The sequence below is a fragment of the Schistocerca cancellata genome, chromosome 3 (assembly GCF_023864275.1).
Source record: "Schistocerca cancellata isolate TAMUIC-IGC-003103 chromosome 3, iqSchCanc2.1, whole genome shotgun sequence".
NCBI classification, from domain to species: domain Eukaryota; kingdom Metazoa; phylum Arthropoda; class Insecta; order Orthoptera; family Acrididae; genus Schistocerca; species Schistocerca cancellata.
The window spans coordinates 643,517,944-643,537,081 of NC_064628.1; positions in this window are offsets into that span (position 1 = coordinate 643,517,944).

Sequence of the window (19,138 nt, forward strand, 5' to 3'; positions counted from 1 at the left end):
TGCAGCGGAGTGTGCGCTGATATGAAACTTCCTGGCAGATTAAAACTGTGTGCCCGACCGAGACTCGAACTCGAGACCTTTGCCTTCCGCGGGCAAGTGCTCTACCAACTGAGCTACCGAAGCACGTCTCACGCCCGGTACTCACAGCTTTACTTCTGCCAGTACCTCGTCTCCTACCTTCCAAACTTTACAGAAGCTCTGCTGCGAAACTTGCAGAACTAGCACTCCTGAAAGAGAGGATATAATCTGCCAGGAAGTTTCATATCAGCGCACACTCCGCTGCAGAGTGAAAATCTCATTCTGGAAACATCCCCCAGGCTGCGGCTAAGCCATGTCTCCGCAATATCCTCTCTTTCAGGAGTGCTAGTTCTGCAAGTTTCGCAGGAGAGCTTCTGTAAAGTTTGGAAGGTAGGAGACGAGGTACTGGCAGAAGTAAAGCTGTGAGTACCGGGCGTGAGTCGTGCTTCGGTAGCTCAGTTGGTAGAGCACTTGCCCGCGAAAGGCAAAGGTCCCGAGTTCGAGTCTCGGTCGGGCACACAGTTTTAATCTGCCAGGAAGTTTCACATCAGCGCACACTCCGCTGCAGAGTGAAAATCTCATTCTGGAAACATCCCCCAGGCTGGGCTAAGCCATGTCTCCGCAATATCCTCTCTTTCAGGAGTGCTAGTTCTGCAAGTTTCGCAGGAGAGCTTCTGTAATGTTTGGAAGGTAGGAGACGAGGTACTGGCAGAAGTAAAGCTGTGAGTACCGGGCGTGAGTCGTGCTTCGGTAGCTCAGTTGGTAGAGCACTTGCCCGCGAAAGGCAAAGGTCCCGATTTCGAGTCTCGGTCGGGCACACAGTTTTAATCTGCCAGGAAGTTTCATATCAGCGCACACTCCGCTGCAGAGTGAAAATCTCATTCTGTATGGAGTGTTCTTCTATATGGCGCTGAAACATGGACTATGAGGAAAAAAGACAGAGAAAGGCTGGAGGCTTTTGAAATCTGGACATGGCGGAAGATGGAAAGAATAAGTTGGATGGACAGAGTAAAAAATGAAGAGGTACTGAGAAGAGTGGGAGAGAAAAGACAGTTACTAGATGTAATAAAGAGAAGAAAAAGAAATTGGAATGGGCATATATTAAGAAAGAATGACGGACTGATAAAAACAGTTTTAGAAGGTTATGGAGAAGGGAAAAGGAAGCGAGGAAGGAAGAGATTCCAGATACTGGATGACATGATGGACGGTACAACATACAGCAGCCTTAAGAAGGAAGCAATGAATCGCAGAAAATGGAGAGGCAAAGGACCTGCTAATATAGCAGATAACTGATGATGATGATGTATGTTAAGATGGTAAATGACGCGGTGTGTGAGAGAATTCTACAGGTGACAAAAGCAGGTCTCCGATTTTGCCCTAGTGACGGGAATGTAGGCACGGTAACTGTAGAACATGCTGGTCTGGGTGTGCGGACAATACGTGTTTTTGAGCTGCCATTTGAGCTCCCGGCTGACGAAGTTATCGAGGCTTTTAAGCCATACGGCACGGTACATGGTCAAACTGCAGAACGCTGGACACAATTCGCCACGTACCCCGTTCTTAACGGAGTGCGACAGATCACTATTGATCTTCAGACGAATGTACCGTCCTACCTGACAATTGCTGGTTGTCGGGCAGTGGTGATTTACGATGGTCAACCACGTACATGTTCTGGCTTTGGCCAGGAGGGACACCTCAGGTCGGACTGTATGCAACGGCGGATTACGCAACTGCATTCAGATGTGCGGGAGCCGTCACCGGCGATGACAGTACTACCGATCACCTATGCCAAAGCCCTCACTGCGTCCGCTGATGACCGAAAGGACACAGCCCCGGTTGAAGATCAAGATGGCACTCTCCGAAACCTTGTAGCAGACGTCGGGATGACAGAGGATGCTGCTCCATCGAGCATACAATCTACGGCGACAACATCAGATGAGACCGAACTCCCACGAAGCACACCGATAGTACACGCAGCAGTTCCAGCCACTACGGATGCTGTTACGTCTGGAACGCACTCTGTGACGACAACATCGGTTTCGACCAAACTCCAGCCCAGTACAACGATGGGACTCGAAACACTTCCAGTTCCTACGGATGTTATTCTGTCGGGCAGCCGTGATTCCCTACAATCTGAGGACACGGAAGGAAGATCACGCAAACAACGTTCCCCGAAAAGGAGGAAACGGCGGCGTCGCACGACATCTCCTCGGGATGACTCCCCTTGCCCCGACGACGATGTGTCTGTGGACCAAGACGACACAACAGCCTCTACGAAACAGGATGAGGCAATGGAAACTGTTCGATCAGACCCGCAGCGGTCTGTCACATTGACGGTACCGGGACGTGGTGATGCTGAAGAGGAATCACAGTCAGTTGGCTCTCCAGACGCAGATGAAGGCTATGGATACGAATATATCACTGCCTACAAAGATGTGGTATGACGATATTGAGGAGGCAGCCGGCACTCACGAAGACGGCCTAATAATTGCTGAAGATGGAGGGAGAGGGATGAGAGAACGTCTTCTAACTCAGGCCCCAGCACCGATGCAGGGAGATGTTGTTGCGCCTCGACAGAGTTGGATTCAACGCCATACGAACCGTATTGCGACATTAAATATCAATGACGTGCGTTCACCGGCCAAAATACACCTACTGAAGGAAACGATTTGGGCATCTGATGTGGATATTGCTTTGCTGCAGGAAGTCCACATAGCTGCACTCCCATACATCGCAGGCTACCAGTCCTATTCGTCACATGGAGATCACAATGGGAGTGGGGTGGCAGTTTACGTGCGAGATGGCTTCCCAGTGGAAAACGTGTGTTATCTTCCGCCGGCCAGGGGAATGGCTTTCACGACGTTTGGGACACGCATCATCAATCTTTATTCACCGTCGGGAAACAATCGGCGGCGGGAAAGGGCGCGATTTTATGCAGAAGACATTGCCCCGCTATTCCATGGACGTTATGAATGTGTAATAATTGGTGGAGATTTCAACTGTGTTCTCAGGCAGAAAGACCAATGGCCGCAAGCAAACATCAGCCAGGAGTTGCGAATCGTTGTCAACGAACTTGTGCTTAGTGACACGTGGGAGTTACGACATGGAGATGCACCGGGATACACCTGTGTGACAAGTCATCCGGCGAGCAGGTTAGATCGCATTTATATCTCACGGGCTCATGCAAATGATGTCCAGGGCGCGGAACGCTGGCCATTGGCAGGTACGGTGCTTCTTCACCGTAGAGAGGTGTGGAAAAGTAAGGCTCCGTGGAAATTAAACATTCAACATCTACATGATTCTGAATGCCGTCAACGGATCCTTGAGACATGGACGATGTGCGAGCTAAGGGTTGGAAGGTATGCGACCAAGCTTGATTGGTGGCTGACTTGTGCTAAACCGGCGCTTCGCCGTACGTTCATCTCATATAGCAGAGAGATGGCAGAATGGCGCCGCCGTACGACCGACTTTTATTTTGCAGCGCTGCGCGACCTGGATGATGATCCGCCGGGACCGGAAATCAGGATCGAACGCAAAAGGATAAAAGCTAAACTAGTGGCTTTAGCTCGCAAACAACTTCAGGGAACCATGGTGCGCGCCAGATGTCACGATATGATAAGGTACGAGATTCCTTCCATGCACCACGTCGTGCATGAACAAAAGCACCGACGATGCGTTTTGGTACGGAAATTAATTACCCGCGAAGACCGAAGAGTGACGCGTCAAGCGGACATTGTCTCTGCATTCGTCGACCATTACCAACACATCTATCGGGTAGAAGCAGCCCCTGTCGATGACCTCGAACGTATAGCCACGTACGTCTCCCGTACACTGACGGTGGAAGCCGCGGGAACCTTACTGGAAGCCATTAGCTGTGAGGAAGTACATGATGCGATCGCACAGGGTGCGTTGAATCGGTCCCCAGGCATTGATGGAATTCCTGCTGAATTTTATCGAGAATTTCGCAACGAAATGGCACTGCGATGGACGGAAATGTACAACGAGACGTTAAATTCCGATGCGCCTATTCCACCGGCTTTTATGGAAGGCCTCTTGGTGCCAGTACGTAAACCGAAGCCAGGAATTACGGTCACACATAATCGCCCCATCACCCTGCTTTATGCCGACTATAAGATCTTTGCACGGTTGCTAGTGTCCCGATGTCATATGTTAATTCGTAGCGTTCTCTCTCCAGAACAGACGACACCGGGTGGATCGGTGAATGTGCAAACAACTACTGGCGAATACCGTGATGTGATAGCGCTGGCCGAGGAGTGTCGGCTTAAAGCGGCGATGGTGGTGGTTGATTTTGACAGTGCTTTTGATAATGTGCGCCACAACTATCTGTACACTGTACTGCAACAAATGGGATTTACAGACCGTTTTACTGGTCTCATTAAAAGGATTTATGGGGGCGCACAATCCTTGGTACAGGTTAATGGGCGTATAGCATTCCGTTTCCTTATGTGCAACGATTCCGCTATCTCGGCATAGACTTTACCTCATCTGTAAAACGAACTGCGGCCGTTAACTACCGACTTATTTTACAGACAACACGTACCATGGTCCGACAACATCTCCTACGGCGCCTTGATCCTTTGCAGCGAGTCGAATATCTGAACACTTATGTGATTTCTCGAATGGTGAATATTTCGCAGATCCTGCCCCTACCACTCACTTCAATCAGCACTAGGCTATTTTGAGATGCTTGGATCGCCCCTCAAGGTGCGATACGCAACGCTCACGCTCCCTACGAACAAGGGGGACTCGGACTTACGAATGTTCACTGCCGAGCGACGGCGCTCCTTCTCGCCACGATGTACAAGCAATGGCGTAGCGGGCGTGATTCCCTTAGATCCCGCCTATTGGATCTCCTGGTTCCAGTGTCCTTCACACCTCCGGTGGCGGTGGGCAACATTGCGCCACATTTTGCGCATGTATCAACATTTATCGTGGAACTTAGTTATATCAGAGACCAGTTTCCGCGCACGAGACCGCCATGCGCGAAGGATTTTTATGTTTGGCTGCTACGACGGATAAGTCGTAATGTCATTGAACTCAAACACCCCAAGTTGCATTGGCCGAAGATGTGGAGACGTGTACACCAAAAATTCCTTCCTACCTTCGTTCGCGCACTGTGGTTCTCTGTCGCCTGTGGCAAGTTCAACACCAACCAACGGCTCCATGCAATTGGACTAGTGGACACTCCACTATGCCCGAAATGTCGCCAAGTGGATGACGACCATCACCGCTTAACTTGTATCGCGGTGGAGGACATATGGCTGCTAGGAAGACAGATGGTGGCTTGCTACCTCCGTGTGACCCCGCAACATATTACACCTGCTTCCTTCTTACAGCCAGAGAGTGACTACTTTCCGGCGACTAAATCACAGTCGATCATCTGGGTCAAAGGTTGGACGATCGCGTACCTCTATGGGGATGCTGCCAAGTCACGACTCGACTTTTGGTATTTCTTGCAGCAAGCCCACGATGAGGTTCATAGATGGTCACACTATCGGAAAGCCTTTGCCAACTATCTTCAGGCAGTCTTCCTCGACCCCCCACGCAGTTGGGATGTGCCGGGTGCAGTCGGTGTGCACATTTGACAGCTGATAATGAACCTCACGCTTCTCTCACCACTCAATATGCAATGCACATACTATACCATGAAATGATCTACATGTTCCTTTTAACAGAGTGATCTTTATGGAAAATAAATAAATAAATAAACACAAGAAAAACGTACGGAAGGCGTGCACGAATACGGTAAGGCGACCGCTCGCGATTACCGGCAAATCCCTGTCGAGTCTCGGTCCGGCACAAATTTTTACTGTCGTCATTCCATTTTACAACTGATGGTTGTCCTTATTCACAATTGCGAATGCATTTAATGAACTTAATAAAGTTTACGTTCTTAAGACTGGTGAAGCACGTATGGAATTTGCAAAATAAAATGACCTTAATATTTAAATGCAGTACATAAACTCAATCAACACTTAACTTTCTTAGGAAAGGGAAGAGATAGTGTAGCAGCTGCCAGCGGTATGCAGAAAAACTGCCCCTACAAAGAACGACGAACGACACGAGACCTTTAGCTGCCGCTCTCCTTGCGCCACAGCCGCTGGCGTCTTTTGTTTACGCGGCTGCAGTGGAGATACCGCAGGCCAGATAAGCACTGCAGGTCGTGAGGGCTTTGTCTCGTCACACTCCTCTCACAGGGGACCGCAGGTAACTACCAGAGCATGGGCGTGTGACAGATCTGCGGCTGGCATCGAGGCTGATACGGAATAGAAAGGCCCGACTACCGATCGTTCAGTGTGAGGGTAATTCTGCAATCAATATACAGGGTGATCCATTGATCGTGACCGGGCCAAATATCTCCCGAAATAAGCGTCAAACGAAAAAACTACATAGAACGAAACTTGTGTAGCTTGAAGGGGGAAACCAGATGGCGCTATGGTTTGCCCGCTAGATGGCGCTGCTATAGGTCAAACGGATATCAACTGCGTTTTTTTTTTTAAATAGGAACCCCCATTTTTATTACATATTCTTGTAGTACGTAAAGAAATATGAATGTTTTAGTTGGACCACTTTTTTCGCTTTGTGATAGATGCCGCTGTAATAGTCACAAACGTATAAGTACGTGGTATAACGTAACATTCCGCCAGTGCGGACGGCATTTGCTTCGTTTTAAAATGGATCGTTTACCAATTGCGGAAAAGGTCGATATCGTGTTGATGTACGGCTATTGTGATCAAAACGCCCAACAGGCGTGTGATATGTATGCTGCTCGGTATCCTGGATATCATCCAAGTGTCCTCACCGTTCGCCGGATAGTTACGTTATTTAAGAAAACCAGGAAGTGTTCAGCCACATGTGAAATGTCAGCCACGACCTGCAACAATTGATGATGCCCAACATTGGAACAACCGAAATAAAATGTTCAAACGTACCTCCTTTCAGTATTTTAATTTAAAAAACCTACCTGTTACCAATTGTTCGTTAAAATTGTGAGCCGTATGTTTGTGACTATTACAGCGCCATCTACCACAAAGCGAAAAAAGTGGTGGTCCAACTAAAACAATCATATTTCTTTACGTACTACAAGAATATGTAATAAAAATGGGGGTTCCTATTTAAAAAAAAACGCAGTTGATATCCGTTTGACCTATGTCAGCGCCATCTAGCGGGTCAATCATAGCGCCAACTGGTTTCCCCCTTCAAGCTAGACAAGTTTCGTTTTTGTAGTTTTTTCGTTTGACGCTTATTTCGGTCACGATCAATGGACCACCCTGTATAACACCTATCGTCGGAGTAGCCATAAGACAGAAACCATACCAAGTATGTACCGAGCGTTATCCATGACTTCATGTACCATCCAGAGATTAGTTGCTAGTGTATCAACTTCAATATTTGTGTCGCTTAAGAGAATTACTTAATCATTTACATACCTTCTATACAAGATGATTTTGCTGTTAGTGTAGCTGTTGACCAAGAAAAGCGTTTGTTTAAGTGAACGATGTGAATATCTACTAGCTAACATACTAGCCAGCTGTCCACTGCCAAACGATCTTTCCTTCGAAGTTATTTTTATTAATAATAAAGTAATTTTACTACAGCGCCTGTGTGGTTCCTGTTAACAGGTCGCAGACTGGTGTGACGCAGGTCTCAGCAGAAAGAAACGTAACAGCTGTAGTTGCACTTCGCTCTCAGCTGTGCCACGGTTCCAAGATAGCAAGGCCTTGTTGGCTAATGTTACAAGGTCATATTAGTGAATCATCCTGCAACTACTACTGGAAAGACTACTGCCGCTCTTTAGGAATTTTCTATAACTCTGGCTCTTCACAATACCGTGCTGACGTCTTGTTGCGGATGCACGAAGACGAGCCCACCGCGTTAAATACAGGGTGTTTATAGACTGACTAGCCAAAACACTATGACCACCTGCTTAATAGCTTGTTTGTCTGTCTTTGCAACGAAATAAGTCACTGACTGTGCGTATCAGGAATCCGATAGTTTGTTGACAGGTTTGTGGCGGTCTATGGCACTAGATGTCTACGCTCAGGTCTTGTAATTCGCGTAAATAACGGGCCTCTGATTTAGGTACGCGGTGATGGCGACCGGTAGCGTCCCACGTGGGTTCCGTAGGATTTACATCAGGCAAATTTGGTCGCCGAGACATCCAAGTGGGTTCGCTATAATGCTCCTCAAAGCACAGTACGCGGTTCGAGACACGAACAAGTATACTGCTGAAACGTGACATCGTAGTAGCGGATGGCTATGTGGTTCGCAGCCGTCAGCGCTCTTCGATCACTACCACACGTCCCACGCAAGTACAAGATAATGTTCTCATACATCTACATCTACATACATACTCCGCAGTCCACCATACGTTGCATGGCGGAGGGTACCTCGTACCACAACTAGCATCTTCTCTCCCGGTTCCACTCCCAAACAGAACGAGGGAAAAATGACTGCCTATATGCCTCTGTACGAGCCCTAATCTCTCTTATCTGATCTTTGTGGTCTTTCCGTGAAATGTAAGTTGGCGGCAGTAAAATTGTACTGCAGTCAGCCTCAAATGCTGGTTCTCTAAATTTCCTCATTTGCAATTCAGGAAAACAACGCCTCCTTTCCTCTAGAGACTCCCACCCGATTTCCTGAAGCATTTTCGTAACACTCGCGTGATGATCAAACCTACCAGCAACAAATCTAGCAGCCCGCCTCTGAATTGCTTCTATGTCCTCCCTCAATCCGACCTGATGGGAATCCCAAACGCTCGAGGAGTACTCAAGAATAGGTGGTGTTGCTGTTTTATAAGCGGTCTCCTTTACAAATGAACCACATCTTCCCAAAATTCTACCAATGAACCGAAGACGACTATCCGCCTTCCCCACGACTACCATTACATGCTTGTCCCACTTCATATCGCTCTGCAATGTTACGCCCAAATATCTTATCGACGTGAGTGTGTCAAGCGCTACACTAGTAATGGAGTATTCTGACATTACAGGATTCTTTTTCCTATTCATCTACATTAATTTACATTTATCTATATTTAGAGTTAGCTGCCATTCTTTACACCAATCACAAATCCTGTTCAAGTCATCTTGTATCCTACTACAGTCACTCAACGACGACACCTTGCCGTACACCACAGCATCATTAGCAAACAGCCGCACATTGCTATCCACCCTATCCAAAAGATCATTTATGTAGATAGAAAACAACAGCGGACTTAGCACACTTCCCTGGGGCACTCCACATGATACCCTCACCTCCCATGAGCATTCACCATCGAGGACAACGTACTGGGTTCTATTACTTAAGAAGTCTTCGAGCCACTCACATATTTGGGAACCAATCCCATATGCTCGTACCTCAGTTAGGAGTCTGCAGTGGGGCACCGAGTCAAACGCTTTCCGGAAGTAAAGGTTCAAATGGCTCTGAGCACTATGGGACTCAACTGCCGTGGTCATAAGTCCCCTAGAACGTAGAACTACATAAACCTAACTAACCTAAGGACATCACACACATCCATGCCCGAGGCAGGATTGGAACCTGCGACCGTAGCGGTCGTGCGGTTCCAGACTGTAGCGCCTTTAACCGCTCGGCTACTCCGGCCGGCGGAAGTAAAGGAATATGGCATCCGTCTGATACCCTTCATCCATGGTTCGCAAGATATCATGTGAAAAGCATAGCATAATACTGCTCCCACCACCCGGCGTCCATGGCGCGCTGCCCATTTCGAGCCGCCGTTCACCTCGTTGACGATTTTTGTGGAGATGAGTAGCGAACACGTGTAGCAAAAGTATGATTCCCTGACGAGCCGACACGTTTTCATTGATCGAATCCTGATGGTGGTCAGATTATTCATTTTTTCAGTATCGTAGATACGACACCCCACTTGACCCGTGCAATGCATTACTACTGTGAGAGATGGTACGGCGTCTTAAACGTCGCGCGCCGCCTGCGGCAGCTGACTGGTGCGGCCTATGGCGGTCACGGCTGGTGGTGACCGCTTCGCTACCCAGGCGTTGACAGCGAGCGTAGGCTGCCACGCCCTCTCCAGCGACACGCGACGCACGCGGCACAGGAGGTCGCGACAACGCCCTCGAATAACGGTTCGCCAACTATGAACTCTCAGCTAGAGCCAGAAATCCGACGTCATCTTTATGATAGTCGCCATCCCAAGTTTTACTATTTAAAATCTGTCATTTGTTAGTGAAATTGGCCTTCTATGAGTTGTCAGTCGTCTGACCTGTTTGATGCGGCCCATCAGGAATTCCTCTCTTGTGGCATTCTCTTCATCTCGGAGTAAAACTTGCACCAAACGTCCTTAGTTACGAAGGTGAGTCAAATGAAAACCTTAAATATTATTTATTGTGCAGAAGTGGTACAAAGCTTTATCACTTTCCAACGTAATCTCCCCTACGCTCAATGCAAGTCCTCCAGCGCTTAGAAAGTGCATAAATTCCTTTAGAAAAAAATCTTTTGGTAGTCCGCGCAACCACCCATGCATGGCGTACCTCTTCATCAGAACGGAACTTCTTTCCTCCCACTGCGTGGTCCAAACATATGGAAATCACTTGGGGCAGGGTCTGGTGAGTACGGTGGATGAGGAAGACACTCAAAATGCGGGTCTGTGATTATTGCAACTGTTGTACCGGCAGTGTGCGCCGTTGCATTGTCATGTTGCAAAAGGTCACCTCCTGACAGTAATCGACGTCGCTTTGATTTGATTGCAGGCCGCAGATGATTTTTTAGAAGATCTGTGTATGATGCATTGGTGACAGTGGACCATCTAGGCATGTAATGCTCCAAAATGTCGCCTTTTTCTTCCCAAAAGAGAGTCAGCAAAATCTTCCCTGCTGATGGTTCTGTTCGAAACTTCTTTGGTTTTGGTGATGAGGAATGGCGCCATTCCTTGCTCGCTCTCTTCGTTTCCGATTGGTGGAAGTGAACCCACGTTTCGTCCCCAGTAACAATTCTTGCAAGGGAGCCATCACCTTCTCGTTCAAAGCGTCGAAGAAGTTCTTCACAAGCATCAACACGTTGCTCTCTCATTTCAGGAGTCAGCTTCCATGGTACCCATCTTGCAGACACTTCGTGAAACTAGAGCATCATGCACAATGTGGAGTGCTGACCCATGACTAATCTGTAAACATCCTGCAATGTCATTCAGTGTCACTCGGCGGTTTTCCTCCACTATGGCTTCAACTGCTGCAATATTCTGTGGGGTCAGAACTCGTTGTGCCTGACCTGGACGAGGAGGATCTTCCACTGAAGTCACACCATTTGCGAACTTCCTACTCAATTCGTAGACTTGCTGCTGTGACAGACACGCATCACGGTACTGAACCTTCATTCGTCGATGAACTTCAATAGGTTTCACACCTTCACTACGCAAAAACCGAATAACAGAACGCTGTTCGTCCCTGGTGCAAGTCGCAAGTGGGGCGGTCATCTTCATACTGATACTGCGACTGTATGTGTGCATCTGCACTATGCTGCCACCTACAGGCAATGCTGCACGCTGTTTGTAGCACGCTTTCCAACTTACAGAATAACGGTGCGAAATTTCGATTTGTTATTACAAATTTAAGATTTTCATTTGACTCACCCTCGTATTTGTTGGTTACGCACCAATCTGCATTCCCCTATAGTTGTTGGCGTCCACTCTGGTACCATGGAACTTATTTACTGATACCTTAAGAAGTGTCTTATCCTGTGCCTTCATTTTGTTATGATTTTCCACATATTCCTCTCTTCGCCGATTCTGCGGAGAACCTATTCATTTCTTATAAACTCACCAATTTTCACCATTATTCTGTAGCACCACATCTGAAACTCTTGGATTTCCTTCTTTTTTCGGGTTTCCCACAGTTCATGATTCACTACCATACAATGCAGTGCTCCGAACGTACAACCTCAAGAAGTTTATTCCTCGTCCTAAGATACTGCTAGCCTTCTTTGGCCAGAAATGCCCTACTTTCCTCCGTTTTTCTGCTTGTATATCGTCTTCGCTTAGTTCGTCACGTCTGATATTCCTTACAGAATACATTCGTTTCATCTACCTCGTTTTCACCAAAATTTATGTCAAGTTTACCGTTAATCTCATTCCTGCAACAAATCATTACTTTCCTCTTTCTTAGGTTCACGAAACTCATATTCTGTACATATTAGACCACTGTATTCCTTATGTCCTGTCTTCACTTTCACTGACGATTGCGATGTCATCAGCGAATCTTATCATTGATATCCTTTCACCTCGTATTTTAATCCTACTCTCGAAAGTTTCTTTTGTTTGCGTAATTGCCTCTTCGACGTACAGATTTAGTGCGGGGTAACAGACTGCTCCCCTGTGTTATGCTCTTTTTAATCTGAGCACTTCGTTTTGTTCTTCAATTCTCATTCTTCCCTCTACGTTCTTGTACATATCGTACACACTGCCACAAAAAAGCAAGTGTGATAGGACCGTTATTTCTTACGATGTATCTAAGTGATCTAGTAGACGGTGTCGGATGCTGTTTAAGGCTGCTCACAAATGATGCGGTTGTCTACAAAAAATAAGCAACGCCTGAAGACAGTATCAATTTGTAGAATGACCTAGATGGGATCGATCAATGGTTAAACACTAATATCCCCCCCCCCCCCCCCAAGCAATGTTGACGCACAACGACAGCATGAATGGGACTTTCTTTTCGTCGGTTGTGACAATGGATGAGACGTGGATGCCATTTTTCAATCCAGAAACAAAGCGCCAGTCAGCTCAATGGAAGCACACTGATTCACCGCCACCAAAAAAATTTCGGGTAACCGCCAGTGCTGAAAAAATGATGGTGTCCATGTTCTGGGACAGTGAGGGCGTAATCCTTACCCATTGCGTTCCAAAGGGCACTACGGTAACAGGTGCATCCTACGAAAATGTTTTGAAGAACAAATTCCTTCCTGCACTGCAAGAAAAACGTCCGGGAAGGGCTGCGCTTGTGCTGTTTCACCAAGACAACGCACCCGCACATCGAGCTAACGTTACGCAACAGTTTCTTCGTGATAACAACTTTGAAGTGATTCCTCATGCTCCCTACTCACCTGACCTGGCTCCTAGTGACTTTTGGCTTTTTCCAACAATGAAAGACACTCTCCGTGGCCGCACATTCACCAGCCGTGCTGCGATTGCCTCAGCGATTTTCCAGTGGTCAAAACAGACTCCTAAAGAAGCCTTCGCCGCTGCCATGGAATCATGGCGTCAGCGTTGTGAAAAATGTGTACGTCTGCAGGGCGATTACGTTGAGAAGTAACGCCAGTTTCATCGATTTCGGGTGAGTAGTTAATTAGAAAAAAAATCGGAGGCCTTAGAACTTGAACGCACCTCGTAGAGGAGTACGGCTCTACTGATGCCGTCAGAGGATCACTAGGAAGATGTAATGGCCCGCCGTGGCCTGCAGCGATGAAAGCAGATTCTGCCTGCACTCAAGTGGTGGTCGGTTGTGCGCACAGCGTAGAGCGCAGTCTCGTGGAGTGCAAGACACACTGGCCTTATGCTCTGGCGTGCGATAAGCTACAAGTCTCTTCCACCTTCCCTGTATCTGGAGCGGACGCTAATCCAGAGCTCGGTCTGTGCAGAATGTTGTTACATCGTTCTTTTGACGTTCTTGCGAAAGGCAGGTAATTTTTTTGTTTTCCAAAATGTAATGCGCGCCCACACACGCCCGTGAAGTTCAACATGCCCTTCAGAACGTGCAGCAACTTGCCTGGCCAGAACGATCTCCGGACTTGTAATATTAGTAATTTTCGCCTCACAAACATTAATATACGCTCAATAGTAAACGCCTGATGGCCTAAAGTTATCGAACAATTGTAAAGTAAAAGAAATGAACCATCGCATAGCAGTGACAGAATCTATTATTCTTTATCTTTGCCGTTCTTGCGTGGTGCCAGTAAATCTCTATGTACATGTATCGATTAATGGTGTAAAAAAGAATTCTGTTGTTTCAAGACAAATGAGGTTTTTGGCGCCTCACCTTTTACTGTTTGTATTCCATGAGAGGCGGACGCGGACTTGCTGCGTTCCGCAACTGTATTTTATGTTCTAAGTGAAAGTATTGAGTGAATATGCTAATTGTTATTTTTTTCCAATCAGAAAACATGTAGTTTCTTGTAACTGATATCGAACAGACAGAGTCAAGAGGACATTTTGACTGTTATGTATAAAGTATCTAACCACAATGGTCATCTATTGTAATTTAATATGAAAAGGTACGTAGCATTAAAAAACGTGTGTTAAAGATAAGTGTGCTTATTTTCGTAAATTAACCTTGATGATTCCATCTCCTTATTTACCTGTATGTTAATTATTTTTGTGTTACTTCATCACCAGAAATACGATCACGCTGATGGGCCGAATGCAGCATGAGGCAGAAGGAACATTATCGTTTTCCTATTATTTCTGAACCAACTCCTTTTTTTTAATTGTGTAGTGTTGCATTTCTTTTAAAGCCTATAAATCTTCTGGTCCCTTAGTGTTGATCCGGGTATGACTACATCGCGACTATAAAAATGCATAGAAATGATAATGTTTCTTCCGAACGATCTCAAATATATATATATATATATATATATATATATATATATATATATATATATATATCATATGCTGCTCTTATTCAGGTATTTAATGCTCAACGTATGTTATTATAATAGTGTAATCAATCCCTGATTCTGTTGCCAAGTGGCCCACCAAAATATTCACTTTTTCGACATTAAAAAAAAAAAGTAACAGTTCTTTTCATTTTCGTCCCCCAGAGCAACGCTACAGACTTGTCTCCAGTCGAGCACGTGTGGGATATCATGGGACAAGAAATGAGTCATGCCACCCGTCAAGTAACAATTCTTACATAATTACGTGAACAAGTCGACCAGGGGTAGCATAACGTATCCCAGCATATTATTCGCCATCTGTACTATCGACTGGATGCCAGAGTCTACAAACATACTAATATGGCTGTTTCAGGTTTGGTCGATTGATCTAAATGTAATCATTTCATGTACTCTATGTGCTCCAACAACACAACAATAACTCTTGAGTGAATTGGAAACCTCTAAAAGAGTGATTAATTTTTTCCGGCAGTGTAGTGGGTAAAGCAGATGCCAACCTGCTATTCATAAAAAAATCTTATGGAAATGTAACTCATTCACGAAGGAAGTGGCTTATAAGGCGCTGATTCGTGCGATTCTTGAGTGTTGTTCATCAATATGGGATCCTTACTAGGTAGGGCTGATAGAAGAGACAACATATTACTTCCTTTCATACACATCTTTCACAATGGCTACGATGAGAAAATTCGAAAAATTAGAGGCAATACAGAGCCTTGACGACAATTATTCTCCCCACGTACCATTCGCGAGTGGAACATGGTAGGGGGGCGAGGGGGGATCAGTTAGTTGTACCAGAAGTACCCTCCGGCACTGTATTATTCATCTTTGGCTATAACATATTTCTATTTTCCTCAGAGTTTCTAACATGTATCATTTTACATTATCGAATGCATTTTCAAAGTCGACAAATCCTATGAACGCATCTACATGTTTCTTAAGTCTCGATTAACGTGCAAGAGACGAGTATGGCAATATTTCGCAGCGCAGATTCTTTTTGTTTGTACGGTCAAAAATAGTCTCTAACTACTTAAAAATTGCCTAACGATATGTAACACCCCAACTATAGAACCCATAATGAACACCCTTTTGTTGCAAAATGAAATTGAAAAATCAGTAATCCTGACAGTGATGACAACTATTAACAACAAAATTTACACTCTTGATAGGTTGAGTAACAAAAATGATATGTAAATACTAATGTTTATCATAAGGAAAGACTGAAAGAAAGAATAACATATGATACGAAACAGAAACTTTAAAGAAAGAATTCAATAAATTATTACTTTCGAAGATTAAAGCCCAGACCATAAATTGACCAAAGATAACATTTATCCTTGAAGAGAGTTGTAGCCGCATTGAGCTGTAAGTTCACTGTGACTACAATGTAACTCGGCAGTGGAGATGTTAACTTCACTTCTCTCTTGTACTCGTGCAATAGTAGTACGCATATTAAGCGCTACTAGATTGTTTTAAAACCGATCTGAAGTTTAAAAGTATTACGGTTGGAAGTATTACTCGGACTGAAGTAAATCATCTTTACCGTTTAGACAGATAACGGGATAGTTGATATATGTGACAGAAAAATAATTCGCGTGATTGCTTATTTGTGATGGGACTTAGCCTTCGTGATACTTAATAGTCACGAACATCAAAGGACACAGAAAGAGATTGATCGCCGACATAAACTCAATTATTGGACTTGAGTAGGCGAAATCACGAAGAACTTACAGTTTCGCCGTGTTGTCAGAAGCTATCGTCAAAGTCAGAATTGCTGATGCTAACAGACGCAATTCCCTGAACGATAAAAAGGTGTGTCCGGTCAGTGTAGGGACAAATAATTACGAAGAACAATAAACTTTAATTCAACTTTAATTCTTCGTGTCACATACATCATTTAATGGACATTTAAAGTGTACTTGTGGAATTAACTGATTCTTGGGATAACATAAAAGTGACAAGTGATTTAGTGACAATTTAACTGTAAACAGCAATACGTTAACACCGCAATACGACGCACTCTGGACATTGCTCAAGGGTGTGTTGTCTCTGGAATTACGTCGTGTAGTTGTTGAATACGCGACGTAGCATCGCCTTGAAGACGGAGTAATAATTAACAACTCAATATCCTCGAAAAATCATGATGTGACATCGGCTTGGGTGATGGATTGATGATTCAAGACATTATATTTTCAACGTTTGAATACCCATTCTCAAACCGGGCATAAGAACTACAGTCAGCAAATTCGTGTAAACTGAAAAGTCTTTCGCGAACATCCAAAGGACTTTTCCGTTATCATTTCAGATCAAGGGAGTCATCGCGTTATCGAGTGGTGCAATCGCTATATTTGTAAGTGGAGAAGATCGACAGACATCGAACACCACTGCTTTAATTACAAGCAAGGGCGGCACACACTTCTGCTTCTCCATCGAGACGTTGATATCAGTTTTGAGAGACAGTATCTGAAAAATAGCCAAACCGCGCGAGGAGTTTGTTTTTATAATAGTTGCAGATTGGGGTTGTCGTGATCGAAGGACGCAGTTCCACGTCATCTCAATTGGGACAACCATAACCATCGAGCCGAGACAAAACGAGACGTCACAGTTAGCAGTTTGCTTACTCTGAGTGCTTAAGGAAACAGTGTTGAGAGAGAAAATGGAAATTTCGCATGAAGGTTTCCCTTTGTTTGTTTTTTACTAGTTTCGTAAAATCAGCGATATCTCGCATCAACTCGCTCAACTTTTCATAATCAATCACCTTCATAAAAGACAGTTCACAACTGGTTTGCAGAATTTCGTCCAGATCTTGCTCCCGTCACCGATGAATTTCATTAAGCTGGACGGAAACCAGAGAAAAAAGGCGCTGCCCGCGACGTGTTGGAGCAGGCTCGACATGTTGACTTGAATCAGTGATATCGAACACGGCAGTATATTTTGTTTTACATGAATGAACATTTAACAGTGAAAAAGAACTTTTCCCGAGGATTCCACACAATTTCAGCGAAGCTAAAAAAGAAAAAACTGGTTTCGATTGGTGTAATGAAATGCTCAAAGAATTGGACTGAGGAAATGAAAAATCCACGTGTACCATAGTAATATGAGACGAAATCGCTTACCTACTTAGGAGAAGGAAGGTATGCAATTTTTTTTTTTAAGATCACATTCGTGAGTCACACAGAGCCCTGGTAACTTGCTTAGGTGAACATGGACCTAACTGGACTGCAGATGAATACTGAAGCTGTGTTTGTTGAACAAGTGCAATGAGAATGTGATAGCCTCTAGACGTAGTTTCCCGTCCATCAGTTGACAAGCATAAGGAGAAATGTTGGAAGACAGATCAATAAACAGATATCAGAAACCCCACACTTGTTTCAGACTATCTAACTCAGCATAATACTTCCCTTGTCATGAACTGGCATTTAGTCCTTTCTTTTCGATAGTTTCCGCCCTATATCGGTTAAGATTTGTCAATGGATTCAGGAGTTCCTTGCAAATATAAGGAGTGTTCAGATGAAAAGGTACGAAACGTTGTAACAATCGAACCGCCTGAAATCTGCATATGCTGCTTTGAGATAATGTTATGAGACATCTAGAGACACATATGTGCAGTCGTCACCACCACCTGTGTCCTCAGCAGGCAAGGTGATGCTCGACGTCTTCCTCAAGTCCGAGGTCCAATACTCAACGATTCCTCGACCACGGAAAAACTACACTCAGAAACTGGTATAGGCATGCGTATTCAAATACAGAGATATGTAAACAAGAAGAATGAGGTGCTGCGGTCGGCGACGCCTATATAAGGCAACAAGTGTCTGGCATAGTTTTTAGATCGGTTAGATTATCAAATGAAATTGAATGTGGTGTTAAGTCGGCGCACGAGCGATGAGACTCAGCTTCTCCGAGGTAGTGATGAAATGGGGATTTTCCCGTACGACCATTTCACGAGTGTACCGTGAATATCGGGAATCCGGTAAAACATAAAGTCTCCGACATCGCTGCGACTGGAAAAAGATCGTGCAACAACGGACCAACGACGACTCCAAGAGAATCGTCCAACGTCACAGAAGTACAACCCTTCCGCAAACTGCTGCAGATTTTAGTGTCAGCGTGCGAACCATTCAACGAAACATGATCAACATGGGCTTTCGGAGCCGAAGGCCCATTCGTGTACCCTTGATGACTGCACGAAACAGAGCTTTACGCCTCGGCTGGGCCCTTCAACACCGACAGTGCACTGTTGTTGACTGGAAACATGTTGCCTGGTCGGACGAGTATCGTTTCAAATTGTATCGAGCGGGTGCACGTGTACGGTTATGGAGACAACCTCATGAATCCATGGACCCTGCATGTCACCAGGGTACTTTTCAAGCTGATGGAGTCTCTGTAATGGTGTGGGGCGTGTGCAGTTGGAGTTATATGGGGCCCCTGACACGTCTAGATACGATTCTGACAGGTAAGTACTTCT